This window comes from Antechinus flavipes, chromosome 2, assembly GCF_016432865.1.
Source record: "Antechinus flavipes isolate AdamAnt ecotype Samford, QLD, Australia chromosome 2, AdamAnt_v2, whole genome shotgun sequence".
NCBI classification, from domain to species: Eukaryota; Metazoa; Chordata; class Mammalia; order Dasyuromorphia; family Dasyuridae; genus Antechinus; species Antechinus flavipes.
Window position 1 is genome coordinate 655,254,497 of NC_067399.1, and position 12,292 is coordinate 655,266,788.

Genomic DNA, 12,292 nt, shown 5'->3' on the forward strand with positions numbered 1-12,292 from the left:
GGCACAGACAGATTTTTTTTTTTTAGGTGTCCATTCTTGCAAGAATAAAAAGGATCCAAAGCCAAGGCTCTCTCTGCCACACCACAATGTCTGGGCTCCCTCCACAGTCTTAGTTATAAAGTGAGTTGGGAGCCCCATCTAGGAGAATGGGTGCTGAGGTCCAAGTGAATTAGAATGATTCCAAACCCGTTTCTTAGGGCTGAGCTGGGCTGCAGCCAGGAACAAGACTGGGGCTGGAGGAAAGGGAGCACCAGGGCAGATGGGATTTAGCAAAGACCACAGAATACAGATATTAGAAGACATCTTGGCTGTTGTTTTCTGACCTGCAGGAAATGGTGACCCACAAAATATCCAAATTCTGCCCTCCACGAGGGAGCCTAGAGAGAGACCAGGCCGGAGCTGGAAGCAGAACACACAGGATGTGGGGAAAGGACCCAGGGCTTTAAGGAGTTTATCTCTAAAAGTCATCTTTCTACAGGACTTGAATGTGTTCCTTTTAGTTTTTTGAGGTCCAAATCACTCCTTTTCCCCCGAGGAAAGTGTATCTCTTAAGAGCCTTAATTCGAGGCTCCAGATTTCTTAGTCAGCGAGAGCAGCCGCCCCAGTGGGAATGAAGGCCTGGGTGTACAAAGCAGGGGAGGCCCGAGGCCCCAGACCTCCTTGCTCTGGGAACGGCCCCTGCCTTGTCTGATGGGGAGGGTTTGGCAGGCGGGACCCTGCCCGCGTGCCCACACGGCCAGCTGCGGTATATGGCAGGGGAGAGAAAGGGCAGGCTGGGGAAAGGAGGAGGAAGCTCATGATAACATGAGAGCCAGAAGGAGCTGCCCACGTATCCTGCCCCGGTCTGGAGAACAATATTAGTGCTGGGATGAGTGAAATCCAAACAAGCAGGCCGGGAGAGGGAAAAGGGGGGCACGGTTTGGCCCGGCGGCCGGGGTCAGAGGGCGCAGGGAGAGCAGATGGGATGGTCTGGCTCGCACACTGAACAAAGTTGGGAGGCAATAAATTGTGTAGTGCAGGAACGGGGGTTTGGAGTCACTGAATCACAGGATCCCAGCCTGTCCAGAACCAAGAACCCCCTGTATGCCCCCCAAGAATATTCACTCTTTGCTGAAGGCCATTCGTCAGTGGGACTGATTCACCCCCCAAAACCAGCTCCCTTTGCTTTGGGGGTGCTCGGATTCAGGAGATCCTAAAATCAAATCTACTCAGGACCCAGGAGACCAATGATTAAACCCCGTCTCTGCTCTCTTCTGCTTCTATAACCCCCCCCCCCCCCGCACATTGTTTTCTCATCTGAGCCTCAGTTAACTCCCTTTAAAACGAGGCAGCTGGACCCGGCGGCCTCCAAGGTCCCATGTGTGACTTTTCTCCTTAGGCTTTGCTGGGGTCCTTGGGACAGTGGGAGAAAGGGCAGAAGGACAATCAGGAAAGAACGGACTCACCTTCTCTCCTGGCTGGCCCTTGAGTCCCTGAGGTCAGTTACACCAGCCACATGGAAAACGGGGCGAAGGGGATGAAGGGAGGACACACACGGGGGAGGAAGGAGAGAAAAGAGAGAAAATCGAGGAATCAGTATCGATGGCCCACTGACCCCCAGGGCCTGCCCCATCCCCAGCCATGACAAAGAAACAGGGCAGCTGCTGGAGCGGGCGGGACTCCGCGTTCAGACAAGCACACGTGTGTATGTGGAGGGGAAAGCCGTCCCCCTGGCCCGCCTGCCGCCGACTTAGGCTTGGGAAATCTGGGCTCAACTACAGTGGGGATGCTCCCTTGGGCCCTGCGTGACCCTGGATAAGTAACTGCACCTCTCAGGCTCAACTTTCTCATCTGTAATATGGGGACAATAATGTTTATATGACCTACCTTCAGGGGTGGTTGTAAGGAAGGAAATGAGAGCCAGTGTTACTAAAACTATTATCAGTCAGAGGCAGCCTAGTAGAGTGGTTAGAGAACTGGCTTTTTACCAGGGAGATCTGAATTCAAATTTTGCTTCTGAGAAGCATCCGTAGATGGTGGGATATGTCATCTCTCCGCTATAAGACAATAAGCTGCTGACCTATGCTAGAAGAGGTAGTTCCTCAGCTGAGAATGGAACCGCCAGGTTAATGTGGGTCCCAGCTCCATCCCCAACTTAGGCCTAACTGTTATGGGAGGAGAAACGAGTAGGCTGAGGTAGACCCAAGGGATACTTTGGCACTCAGGGAGAAATTCATTAAGTGTGTGTGTGTGTGTGTAGAGATCATATTTAGATCAGAAAACTTGTCCAGAAATGAAGTTTCCTGCCTGGGGGAGCAGCTCTGGTGAGAGGACAGTCCTGGCACACGGGCCTCCCGCAAGGTCAATGCTTTGGCAGCCAGACAAGCCAGGGGTCCCCAGATAAGCGGGCTGGAGGGTGGCAAGGGATGGGATGATGGATGACCAATCAATGGATACCTGGACAGATGGAGGTTTGGGACCAAGCAGGAAGGGCAGGGATGGGTGGGCTGGTCAAAGACCCCTCAGTTGACAAAGCAACTAAAGAACAACCTTAATTCACTCTCTTCCTCACCAGGAAAGGGTTAATTTCATTATACAATGCACCCCATGGTGAGTATAGGAAAGCAGGGAGAGTGAGGAGTTCTGAGTGCCCCCCGGCTCTGTCCCTCCCTGGCTCGGCCCTTCCGGGCCCCGGCCCCCCTGGCTCCGGTCCTCCGCTCTCTCAGCTCCGCCTCGAGGGGGCCGGGTCACCGCCGGGAGGCTCTGTCACCAGCATTCCCATCACTAGAAGGGCCAACACCGCCAGCATCCCAGGCAGGCAGCCCCCGAAGCATCTGTACATCTGGAAGCAGGACCGAGGCCGAGAGCCCCTTTAGGAGACACGGGAGGAGGCGAAGAACCTCCTGCCGGCTGTAACACTCGGTCCCCACAGCGGGAGGTGCGGGGGGTGGAAGGATCGGGCTCTCCCTAATTCATCCAGCCTAAAGCCCATAATTATCAGGGCTCACCTTTAAGCCAACACTCGGCCCCTCTGATCCTCCCTCCCACTCTGTGGAGCGGTCCGTTAGGGTTGCTCCCATTTTACACTGGAGTGCACTGAGGCTCAGAGGGCAGGCTGATGAGTTGGGTTGTAGTTGGGAATTGGCTCCTTGGTCTTCCCGACTCCAAGCCAGCCCTCCCTTACAGCCCGCTGAGCTTTGTCCCAGGGCATCCATTTTCACATCCCAGGTCTTAGTTTCCTTCTCTGCGAAAGGAGCACTCCCCAGATGGCTCCCTATGACCCCAGGACCTCCCACAGGGGCAGCAGCCAGTAGTATTTTCAGTGCAGAAGGAGAAGGGACCCAGTTCCTGCCCCAAGGTTGAAGGGCCAGAGGGGAAATGCCTTCTCTGCTTTCCTTGGCAAAGGGAGCCCCAGGGGCGTGAGGAGAGAGAAGGGAGAGGAAGTGGGATGGTTTGGCTGGTGTTTCCATTGGAGAAATAGGGAAGCCGGATTGTTTGTGCAGGGCCTGCATTAGGTACATCTGCTGGCTGGGGATGGCTTTGGGCCCTCCTGGAAATAAATGGAAGAGGAGGAGGATAACATCTGCCCCTTACTCCAGGCAGCGTCTCCGGCCTAGGGGGGCCAGCTGTGCTGCTGTGGGACCCCGAGAGTGCTAATAATCATAATGATGGCAGATCTATTCCCAGAGTGCCTCAGGGCTCATGGAGCCCTTGCCCATGAGCGAAGGAAGAAAACCCCAGAAGAGATGCACTGGTGGGTTGAACGAGTTTCTTTACAGGAGCTTCCTATATCAATGAAATGATAGGCCTGAAATTTTTCCAACCTTATTTAAAACTAAATTAAAGTATATTACATATAGTGGGTGCCTAAAGCTTTTTAAATTAAAAACATATTTTTCCTTTATAAGGAAATAATATAATATCCCAATACTTGCTACTCTGACCTCCACCTGAAGGTTATTGCCCCCATCCCTGCCAGGCCGCTAGAATGGTCCCCGTAGCTGTATCTGGTTGGAAAACCATGAGTAATGTGGCCGATTTGGCTGGGTCTGCTCTGGGGAGGGTAGGTGGGGGATGAGGGGCTGGGTATGGAGGGATAGTCAGGGAGCATCATAAGCCAGAGGCCAGAGTGGGTAGCGGGCAGCAGGGTGGGCTCATCGATGGAGAAGGAATGGGGAGCCACAGTGGAGAGCCTGCAGGACAACAGGAAAGCACCTGTGATATCCAGCCAGCTTCCACTTTCTATACCTGTCCCTGGCAGGGGTTCAGGGGCTAGTCCGCACCCATTGGTCCTAATCTAGGTTAACACTTAGATAGGAGAGCACCATTTCCCCTAAGGACTGGTCTTCCTCCCCATGGAGAAGAGTCAGGCAGCAAGAAACAGCTGGGCTTTTGGAAACTCTTAGGACAGACAGGGAGAGACAGTTGGGATGTGGCAGAGTGAGCCCTTGGCTTGTCATCGAGACACCCTACTCGTACCCTGGCTCTGCCCCTTACAGCCTTGGAAACGAGCCACTTAGCATCTCAAAAGCTCAGTTTCTTCATCTGTCAAATGGGGGTGATAATGCATACGCTCCTGGAATCCAAACCATGAAGGTCTGATGAGTTATTATATAATTATATATTATATATATAGCATGCACTGTACTTTATAAACCTAAATGTGCTCGTATAAATACAAGCTCTATTATTATTTTCCATCTGAAATTTTCGTCCCCAGACATTACAGATCTCAGCCTTTTTACAGGCGCTCTGAGGCCTGAGGGATGGCTCTGGGGTCAGACGTGACTGGCTGGCTGGAGTCCATCTTGTTTTGCAGAATAGCTGGGTTCCTCTACACTGGCTGTCAAGACACTTGCTATAAGTTCAAGTTTATATTTATCTTCCAGGGGCATCGACCTGGGGCAAAGGGATGGGGCGGGTGGGCGCTTATATTCTTTTTGACTTCTGCTCTTCTTGCCTAGGGCTGATAACAGCCCAGCAGGACCCCTGGGAGGTCTAACTGTCCATCAGTGGCTGTGAGTCAGAGAACCGGGGGGAGTTTCTCACATCTAGTCCAAGATGTGAGTCTTCAGGGAATGCGTTCTGAATCTGTTCCTCAGTTTTGAGTGACATTATGGCAGATTCCCACATGGTGGAGATTGTCATGAGACAGAAGGCGCCCCGGGTCCTAAAGAGGACCCGAAAGAGCTTCTCCACCTGCCAGAGGGATCGCCGACTCCATCTAGACACCTTCACCCACTGCCACACTCAGATGGCCTGGATGGCAGCGCCGGGACCCAAGAAGCAAGCACATGGCAACACAGGCAGAAAGATGCAGGGGTCAACTCACCACTCGTCCCGGGATGCCAAGGGCGCCTTTGTCTCCCTGAGGAGCGAGGCAAAAGAGATCAGACGGGGGTGTACGGGAGGGTGGTCTCAGGCTTCAGGAAAGGGAAATAAGTCATACCAGCGGATGGCTGGGCATGGAAACACCCTGACCAGCCACATGTGCCCTGCCTGGCTTTGGGCACCTTCCCGCATGGTCCCCGCGGTGGGTACACAAAACACCACGTCACCAAGCGGGTATGGCGTGACGGACCCCACCAGGAACTAGTGCTTTCCCCCACTTTGTATTTGGATTTAATCTGCATACATTTAAATAGCATACAGGTCCTGATTAGTGTGGCTAATGGATCTCCCGGAGTAGTAGCATATGTTTAAATTCAAACTATTTGAAGTCATCCTTGTATGAAAGATGCTAATTGGTTCCAGCCCAATAGGAATAGTCAAGTGTGAATTCGATTAATACCATTACATCAAGGGGTGCATTATTCACACTAATCAGAACCAACTGTTTAAGTATAAATAATATATTTATGATACATACTTATTTACTTTGTATATGTCTATATAATACATTGTATATGTCTGCATTTACTTAATATTTTAATATCTCCTATATGATACTTTACATTTATTTTATCTATATTTTTTAATATCTCCTCCCGATAGAATAGAAGCTCCTTGAGGGTGGGACCTATTTCTTTCTTTTTTTTTATATATTTATATCTCCAGCACTTAGCACAGTACGTGGACTATAGTAAATGTTTAATAAATGCTTGCTGAAAGAATGAATGCTGAAAACTATTTTTGCATGTATTTTGAAAACAAAAAGCTATTATTAATTTTTTAAAAAATGCTTGCTGAATGAATTATGGAAAGAAATTAAAGAATCAGGTGACCTGGACTCCACTTTTGGTTCTCCCATTAATGAACTGTGTGAATTTTGGCCCATCATGTCCCCTTTTTGTGCCTCAGTTTTCTCTTTTGTTAAAAAAAATCAAGGAAGTTGGAATAGTTGATGTAAGGTCCCTTCCAATGACAGATGGTAACACCGATCACAAAAATAATCCACCCTGTCTCAATAGCATTCTTTCATTTACAAAACTTTCTTATCAGCAACCTTGTGAGATAAATAATGGCGATATTATCCAGGGGGGATGCTTTTTGTCTGTGGATCTCTAGCACCCAGCACAAACCCTGGCACATGCGTAGGGAGTTTGGTGAACTGAATTCACTTGAATTTCTATTTTGCAGAGAAGGCAACTAAGGTTCAGAGGCTTTAAGTGAATTGTCCGACATTCACAGAGCTGGGAAGTTCCTGGGGCTAGAGCTGGGAACCACCCACGTCCTCCCCCCATTTTGCCAGCCATGCTCATAAAGACCTTTATCTCACCGACCTAACAACTGTAGAGGGCATTTTTTAGGGAGGTCTGCTGTATCTATGTGACAGAAAACGAACAGCACGGGAAAGCAGACACCCCAAGTTAGACTCTCCTTGGCAAAGCTGGAGAACGGAAGCCAGGCCTTCTTTCTCTGGTTTGGTCTTCCCCAGGGCCCCAGAGTTGGGGGAGATGAGTGAAAGTCTCCCCAACTCTCCCCCACCATCTCCTACCCTCAGAAAAGACAGGAAAGAGAGAGCCAAGTCACAAGATTCAGCTGTTCTGGGAAAGCGACTTTGTTTGGTACCCAAGGGTTACATCTTCCCACTCTGGAAATCTCCTTATAGAGGCTTTGCCGCTGCTCTCAGTACAAAATATTTTTTTGCTATCACACAAATGCAGACCTTGTAAATTCTGGGTGGAGAACTGAAATTCAGTGCTGGCCAGGAAGAACGGAAATCAAATGAATGTAGAAAACAAGATGGTATCTGACCGAGCGTGTCTGCTGGAGGAATTGCTCGGTTCTACAGCCCAGCTGGAAAATTAGTGAGTCGTGGGCAGTCCTGGGGCCTGATCTCAGAGTCTGCTCCCCTCGCAGAGGTTACACATGACCTGAAAAGCAGAACGGGGAGGTCCGCTAGAATCACCGGCCGTGGACGGCAAAATGGTGGCGGGGAATAACCAGCAACAAACTCACCCACTGGGATTTTTGTGCTTCTGGTGTCAAGATTCATCATTTGCTTTCAGGAAAAATATTCTACCTTCTTTAAAGCCCAGTGCCCATGAGGAAATGATTTTCCTGAAGGTGTTTGGAAAGCTCCATGGAGACAGGGATTATTTTGTTTTTGTCATTGGATCCCCAGCACCCAGCATGAAGTCTGGTACGCAGCAGGCACTTAATAAGAGCTTGTTGACTTTATGCCAGCCATCAGCTAGTCCAATCTTCCAGGTTTTACAAATGGGAAAACCAAGACCCGGAGAAGGAAAATGTCCAAGCCAAAGACACGGTGAATTAGTAGTGCAACTCGGGTCTAGAACCTGGAGAAAATGATAGCACGCCTACCAGAGGGCCCAACATGTAGCATCATTAATAAATGCTACTTGAATTGACTGGAATTTTCATGACAGGGGATCCAAGATCCGTAGGAGAATTGTGAAAGTGCTGGGTCAAATTCTAGCCACTGCACTTATTACCTGTGTTATCTATGGATCAAATAAGGGCATTAGATCCAGATGATCTTAAATATCTCTTCAGGCTCTAAATCTATGATCCTAAGATTATCTGAAATCTACCTATGATTTTAATTCACAAATGATAATCCCTCACAACAGAAGCATAACCAGAGCCACAATTCATGAGTTTGCTAATTGTTCTTCCTTCCTGGGCTTGCTCTCAGGTGTCTTTTTTTGCCATAAGTTGCACACAGTCAAGCATATGGCTTGTCAATGACATTTCATGATGTGTATATTGGTATATATATTATATATACGCATGTGTGTGTTTTAAATTAATGTTATTCTCAGTCTTAGTCATAAAATGCATGGGTTAGGATTAGGTACGATTGGTGAGGAGGCTGGAAACTATGCATAGGAGCCTCTGCTTCGTGAATTTTAACCTAAATGCTTTTTAAAGGTGGACTTTGGAAGAAAAACAAAAGAAGCTGCCCCTGTGAGTTTTATGCATTTAACCGCTGCCCGCCCTCTTCCTTGCATCTCATGGAGTTGATCCATCAGCCTTCCCAGCTAGTTGTAATGCTTTTCTAGAGCCAAGGATGGTCCCAAATGCCTTTCATTATAAAGGTAACTTGTTCAGGGTTTTAAATTGTCAATAATTGTAATGATCATTAGCTGTTAAAGGACTACAATCTTCTGTTATCTTTGGAAAGGTGAGAACTAGGGGTGACAGGAAATAACGTAATGTTTTGGAGAACTGGAATCCCTCTGACTGGGGTTTGGAGAGTCTAAATCTAGAGGCGCGAGTGGGAATTTTATGCAGGGAGAACTGGAATCCCTCTGCCTGGGATTTGGAGAGTCTAAATCTAGAGGTGTGAGTGGGAATTTTATGCAGGGAGAACTGGAATCCCTCTGCCTGGGATTTGGAGAGTCTAAATCTAGAGGCGCGAGTGGGAATTTTATGCAGGGAGAACTGGAATCCCTCTGACTCGGATTTGGAGAGTCTAAATCTAGAGGTGCGAGTGGGAATTTTATGCAGGGAGAACTGGAATCCCTCTGCCTGGGATTTGGAGAGTCTAAATCTAGAGGTGTGAGTGGGAATTTTATGCAGAGGGCAGGAAGAAGGACAGGTCCAGGTGGGGTTTAGCTCCAGGGGCAGCATGTGAGCATTGAGGGAAGGAAACACTCCAGGAGGAGGCAGCTCCATGAAGTGGGGCTATAGAGAGGAACTCACTCCCCGAGAGTATCTCTCTTGGGAAGAGAGAAGGGTGATATGGGACCAGAGCAGGATCAGTGCCTTCTAAATATCGGCACTTAAGACAAAGCCCTGAGCCTTCCACTCTAGGTAGAGCTCTATCTGAATCTAATACTGCTTTAGAATTAGGGAAGATGCTCGTCAGCTATCTGATCTCTGATCACAGGTAGACTGTGGGGTCCATAATATTGGATTGGTTCCCCTAATCCTAAAGGTTATGAAATTGGAAGCTTTGGGTTCAAATCCTGACTCTGACATTTATTTCCTGTATGACTTTAGGCAAGTCATAATCTCCTTGAACCTCAGTTTTCCCTCATGAGAGGATTGGACTAGCCAGCATCCGAGTTCTCCTCCAGCTTCTATGCTCCGTCTCCTTGATTTCCCAAACTCATCTCCGTTCTTACTCTCATCCTCTGGGACTTCCAAGAAATCAAGCAATGGCTTTCTAAGATACTTGCCCAATCTTTCTTAGCAACCCATTGCCTCCCAAAGTAAGAGCCATAGACAAGTAAGCAGCCTCTTTCTTCAGCTAGTCACTCATTTCCAACTGCCCCTTGGACATGTGTATTGGACACTTCACAGGCGTCTCAAACTCAGCATATTTAAAGAAAGTTCATCAGCTTTCTCTTCCCTTTTAGCCTCCCTATTATAGTCTAGAGCACTGTTATAGTCTAGAGCCTCAGTTCATCCAACTGTGCCATCTTCAACCTTTTACTCTTCTCACACTTATCCAATCCCTTGTCAAATCTTGGCTCTACCTTTTGGCTACCCAGATGACTCCTTTGGCCATCACAACCTACGAATCAAGGTAAATTCAAATTGATCTCAACCCTATATGGTGGGAGCCCTCTTGTATTCTGTATCTAAGGGGGCAAAATGGTAGGAAAGGAGGCAGTGGGTGCAGAGAGTCAATCACATGGATTCTAGGATATCTAAAATACCACCTTAGTCATTGATTTAGTGTTCAAATCTTTGATTAAGTTGTTAATTAAAGGTTCAGATCTGGTATTTGGGGAAAACCAATATTCTAACCCAAATACCCTTTTTGCTAATAAGCACCAAAAAAAAAGAGACAGGGCAGGGGGAAGTACCACCTCCTCTTGAATTCTGGGTCCAGCTCAAAGACCATTAGATTTAATTCAAGTCAACGCATATTTATTAAATATCTACTAAGTGCTAGAAGATGTCACAGGCCTTGCCCTCAAGGAGCTGCATTCTTTTGGGTAGAACCAACAGATATACATTAATTATGCATATGATAGAAATTACATATAAAATATTATATTTCTATATTATATAATACATATTATACCTGATCTATATTTATTATATTAGTATGTATAATTATGTTATTATATTTATATATTAGTATATATGATTATAAATGAATTACTTAGAAAACAAATACAAAGTCATCACTAATAGAGGTGGGGAGAGTCCTGATATTGGATTGGGGGGGGGGAATCAGGAAAATTCTTGTGAAGGAAACAACACCTGAGCTATGCTTTAAAGCTAGGGTCCTCAAACTTTTTAAATAGGGGGCCAGTTCATTGTCCCTCAGACTTAAGGGCCGGACTATACTAAAAACAAAAACTTTGTTTTGTGGGCCTTTAAATAAAGAAACTTCATAGCCCTGAGTGAGAGGGATAATCGTCCTCAGCTGCTGCATCTGGCCCACGGGCCATAGTTTGAGGACCCCTGTTTTAAAGGAAGTTAGGGAATCTAAATAAATGGCCTCTAAATAAATCCTGACCATCTTCAGACCATCAGATATATCACTATACAATGTATTGGTCAATGACCAAAATTATGGCTTGTAGTAATTGAAACCATCTTTGTTGTTCATACTCTTCTGGTTGTATGAAATGTAAGTAGATGCTACCAAGGGATATGGATTAAAGACTATGGTCATGGGCAAAGGCTGTATTTGCTGAGACCAGGCTGAGAGTAACTTCGGAGAAGTCATTTAAGTTTTCTAAGCCTCAGTTTCCTTATCTGTAAAACAAAAGAGCTGGGCTATGTCCTTCAGGGTCAATAGCAGGCGCCTGAAGGTCAAAGATGCTCTCTTTCAAGGGCTAGTCTCTACTCAGCTTTGGATTGCAGGTCTCAGACAGGGGATTTCATCAACGAGAGGGGAATACAGACAGGGCCTTCTTATTTGGACACAGAAGCACCGATAGTGGATTGTAAAAGTTTCAAGAAATAAGCCAGCCAAATAAAGGCATAGAGTGTGTGTGGAGTAGGGAAAGTTTACAGGTGCGATGTAGTAGCCTGAGTAACCAGGGAGAAAGAGCCATGGGAGGAAAATGAAGGAAAAGAAAAAAGTCAAGAAAAAGAAATGAAAACTATTTACCGGAAGTCCAGGTCTTCCTGCAGGACCCTGGATCAAAAGGGCAAAAAAACAACAAAAAAGAGAAAAAGAACTCATTAAACTTCATGCCAGGGAAATGGAGCACACAATCCTGCATCTCCTAAGGATGGAGGGGACAGGGAGACATAATGGGAAGTATCCAACACGAAGACCCGATAGACCCAGGTTCAAGGGCTGACTTGAACACGTCAGGCTGTGCAGTGCCGGACAAATCATTTATCATCTCTGACCTTTAGTTTCCTTGCTTGTGAAATGGAGAGAATGTATCTGCCTCTTAGAGTGGGGTTTAGTGGGGTTAAGTGAGAAGCCCTGGGAGGGCTGTGCTGATGCCATTGGCTGCTACTAAGCCATGGCACAGTCACAGTCTTGCCCTTGCTGCTCCTCCATCCTGGAAAATGAATTTGAGGGGTGGAAATCCTCCCCCTTCCCTTCCTTCAGACCTGCTCCTGAGCAGAGGATGCTGAGATGGCAACCACTGTCCTGGGGCATGGATCTTGAACAGGAAGGGGCCATAGAGGATTTGGGTTCAATGTCCTCATTTTACAAAGGGCAAAACTTAGACCAAAGACTTAGACATGGTCAGTGACAGTTTCACATTTTGAATCTGGATCTCCCAGGACTCCAACTTCAGCGCTCTTGGGAGCCCCAGTTACAAGTCCCCTCGACCTACATTCCTGTCCCTTTCATTCTTAATCCCCCTGGACCTTTTCATTCTATATCAGTCCAGCACACAGCCTTCACCTCCTGGGAGGAAACAGATGACACTTCTGAAGAGTGACAGCAGGGAAAGGCTTTTGTGGGGCAGACAAT

The 12,292-nt window shown here is 47.3% G+C and overlaps 1 protein-coding gene across 1 annotated transcript in view; it reads right to left on the minus strand.

The window, feature by feature from the left end:
- The window catches only part of COL13A1 (collagen type XIII alpha 1 chain), a 118,799-nt gene extending 107,314 nt beyond the window's left edge, over window positions 1-11,485 (minus strand). Inside the window, exons 1-3 of the mRNA XM_051982548.1 lie at window positions 11,465-11,485; window positions 5,312-5,347; window positions 1,446-1,472 (exon numbers count right to left, since the gene is read on the minus strand). The gene's annotated coding sequence lies outside the window, so the exon portion shown is untranslated. The remainder of the gene's footprint in view (window positions 1-1,445; window positions 1,473-5,311; window positions 5,348-11,464) is intronic.
- Window positions 11,486-12,292: the final 807 nt, after the last annotated feature.